Raw genomic sequence first — 4,258 nt, forward strand, 5'->3', positions numbered from 1 at the left:
GAGACCGAAATATTACATTTCTGGTATGTAACAAGTTGTTTCTCCTCTGTGGTTAGATAAAGCAAGGTTCTACTTCCTCTTTCCATTCTAAAAGATACATGGACACTTCGAGCTACCCACAAGGCTTAGACCTTTCAAAAAGAAAAGAATAAAAAGTAAGTCTGCATTTTGTTCCCAGAGCCATAGATCAGCTCATTCCGAAATAAAAACTGCAGCCTGACAGGAATTCTCCTGACACTGAATACTGGAAACATTGTCTAAACCCAAGACACCAGAGAAACCTCTCACTCTTCAAACTATGTTTGTATCAGGACCCAAATATTGAGCATAGCTGAAAAGGAAATTATTTCAGGTCATTTGATAATTATTTTTTTTAAGTAAAATAGACATAGCAAACAATAATAACTATACACTAGCACATTCCCATTCCTTTCTTTGAGAAAAGCACAGGAGGTGGAGAGAAGAGAAATTTCACACAGGAACAGCAGCAGCAGCTCTGGAAAATGTCATGCTACAGGTGATCTAAATGTAAATGAACACATGGTACTCTGGAACAGGAACTTAATGTTTGGGGTTTTTTTCTTTTCTCTCTTCTTTTTTTATTTTTAATCTGGATGAATTTATTTTGAATACTGAGACTGCTGTCTGTAAAGTTAGAAAACTGTGGGTCATGTCTAATAGTTTCACCCAGGTGGCACGATGTCTCTGAGGTTTTCAACAAGCTTAGAGGAGTCCCTGCCAATTCCCCCGATGTTTCTCTTTCTGTCATCTCTCATGCTTAACTGTATGCTCCCTGTTCTCCTCATCAGTCCCTCAGTCCCTGACGGAGCTGCATGCACCTACCACCGCACATATTGCCCCTTAATCCCTGCCTGTGCCCATTCTGAAACCTCTATAAACTGTTATTCCCTGCTCAGAAGAAAAGCAGCACTCTCCTTTTTCTCCAGATGAGCCACTCTTCTTCAGGTGTATTCTTAACTTACACTCAAAATGAAGGAAGAGACATCAATATAATAAAAATCGTTAAAACTGCTCACTCTTTACTACTGTCTTTCTGAATCTTGATTTTTATGGTGGGTAGTATCTTTTCCTGTGGTCTTAATTTACATTTCAATTTCCTATGGAAACATGCTGCTTCAGGTATCAAGAGCACTGTAGCACCCTTACAAGGAAGGTAAATCAATTCTGAAAAAGTGTATATGCAGCTATATTACTTACAAGATTTTCATTTCTGACTTGTAAGAATAAGCAACTGTCTACTGCATACTACAGATCTGCTACTATCTTCCAGATACCTCTAAATGGAGCTTGTCAATTAATTGTACTTTGATTTCCATTGTTGGAAGCGTAAACTGTTCTCATCAGGTCGCTTCTTAATGCATAATCAAGGTAACATACTCTCATGTCATGATATTTTACTTGTATCAGCCTGTAAATGTCATAAATAATTTTCAAATTTGCTTAGCACAATCCAAATATAAAATGCCATCCATGGATTTTAAATGGTTCAATTTTATAATACTTGTTTAATTTTCTTAATTACCACACATTCATCCACTCCATTTTATGCATCAAGCACATAAAACTAGCATTCATCAGTATGCTGAGGTTGCCTACATGCCTCATGAGCAAAAGCCTTTTCATAAGTGAGACGCAAATAATTATTTACTTCATCAGCTCTCTCACACCTCTCTAGATTCCTCACTGAAACTATAGACTCTCCAGTGTCTGGGGTTTTTTTTCCCTAAAATTCCATCAGCACGCACTGATATCAGGTTTACCAGCCATTCTTGGAACTAATGATTCATAATGTTTCTATTCAAAATTAACAATAAATAGAATAAATGGGCAAGCATACACAGACAAGGTGGTAAAACAGCAAAGCATTTTGAAAGAAATTAAAAACCATGGAAACACTGAAGCTCCTGTTCTGCTAGAGGGTATCCTTAATGCATGATGATTTAATCCTGGAATGAATTTAACAACTGCTCTTTCATATGCTCACAAAACTATGGTTTGCATCCCTCCCACAATTCTTTCCTGATAAGACTAAATAAACCAACTGAACAGCTCTATCTTCCAAACTGTTAGTAGAGCAGTTACCACTTAAAAAAAATAATAAAAGATGTCTTTGGGGTACAGACTTCCTTTCTTCTACTTGTATCAATTCCGAGCAGATACCATTCCATATGCATTTGTTCATTTATTCAAGGATGATGCATGCTATACATGGATTGAAGCAAAAGTCAGAATTAATTAGTGGAGGGGTGGAAGCTGTCAGTATGATTGCACTTTTTAAATGCTTCAGTTCAGTTTATTTAAAGTTCATTCCTATGCTAAGGACAAGTCAAAAACAAATCTGCATCAACAGTGAACCAGATGGTGAAATTTCAAGACCCACGAGAAAATTCCAGTGGCTTGACATTACAGCATGCTTCATTTCATCACTTAAACAACGAGGACTAGTATTTAGCCTTTAATGACTGTACATGTAAAGACACACAGACCATAAAACTTTTGCTCAAGTATTTCCAAATGTGTCATGCACCTCCCAGCTGAACTGAAGTCAGCCGAAACTGCAATCATTAGATCACTTGGGAGATGTGCCTCTACCACGGTTTAATACTCTTAAAGTCTACTGTAAGATACCTTCGATCTATCGGAACACTGCAAAACAACACGAGTGTAGATACACATGTAGGTTTTTTGCCTATAGTACCCAAAGACAAGGGCTTCAACGATGAAGATAGTTAACTCAGGACAAGAAAGAGAGGGTAAATTTCAAAAGCGACACATAAAAAAAAAAAATCATTTTCAAAGTTTCAGAGAAACAAAAGCCAAGGAAGGGCAAAGAATGGGGAAAGTAAAGAATTACTTGAAATTAGTTTTGTTCCCAAAGTGTTGGAAAAATGAAGAACTTCAATTTCATTGAATTATCTAGAATGAGTTCCTAACAAACTAGTTGTTGGTTTTAACTAGCCACACTTTCTTGGAGAGGATTACACCCTTCAGCTCTCTGCAGCATCTGCCAGTGTCCTGAGCACTTCAGTGCTCTATGTGGTGCTTTTAGCTGGTTCTCATCCAGCATTTCCACCCTTCTCTCCTGGGCTGAGCTTACTTCTGTTTGTCTCCACCTATTCTGATTCAAGCATGGTGCAATTCAAACCTGACAAAAGACATCAGGAAATGGTGAAGTCAAACATTTTTTTATAGGTTTTTTTAGAAGCTAATCACTTCTGGGTTTGGTGGGGTTTTTTACTTCCTTAATTTTTAGATTTCCCTTTGTTTGGCTTCAGCTTCAGTCACTCAGCTGCCATTTTGCCTTTGCCCATGGGACTACAAAGGCTGTCTTCTGACACTACTTTTCCTCTTCACTGCCTCTAAGTATAGACAAATGTTTTCAATATTCTATTGAAAAAATACCTCAGAAAGCTAAGCTAGGCTTTCCAAGGGACACTCATTTAAGCTACCAACCCTATACGCTAGCAGTAAGCCACTGATAAATAGGTCATATCGGTCTACAAGTCATAATACTGTTTCATTTCTGCATCAAAGAAAATTCTGCATACATTTGGTTCTCTAAATAATGAGAAATATTATTATTGCTTCCTATTTATAGAGAATATCAGAAAGAGAATCTATTTGTTTACTGTTGCATTTTTTCATTTTCTCTTCTAACCATTTCCAACCAATGCTTCCCATTCTCTTAACTGTTTCCAGCAGGGATTATTCTGCTTTGGACACAAATGTTTAAAAGAAGATTTTTACATATCAACACCCCATGCTTCTTAAAGGCCACAGAAATACCAGATAGAGTCAGTTAGCAGAGGCTGAACAAAGCCAGGGTAGAAAGGGGCAAGGACAATGCCAAATATGCCCTAGTCTGAGGGCGTCTGAGACCCCTTCTAGTTACCCTTTTTCACGGCACTACTGAAAAACAGCGAACTTGAGATCAATGGTAGCCACATGAGTTGGAGCTACTATAAAGAAAATTACAAACACTGAAAAATCCTCAACTGCTACAACAGGAACTCAGTTCATGTTGTGAGCTGCTTGCTGAGGTGGAAAACCACACCTCATTGCACAGGCATTTTTCACCCACTAACTTCTCCATCCTTCCAGTCCTCCTGCTAGTTGAATCTCACCCCATCCTTACCCACCTCCTACCCTGTTCTGTCCCTTACAAGCACTCACTTTTCAGTCCTGTGTCCCTGCTGCACCTCTTACTTTCTGTTTGCTTTGGGCTGGGCTCCTCACC

The sequence above is a fragment of the Lathamus discolor genome, chromosome 4 (assembly GCF_037157495.1).
Source record: "Lathamus discolor isolate bLatDis1 chromosome 4, bLatDis1.hap1, whole genome shotgun sequence".
Taxonomy (NCBI): Eukaryota; Metazoa; Chordata; class Aves; order Psittaciformes; family Psittacidae; genus Lathamus; species Lathamus discolor.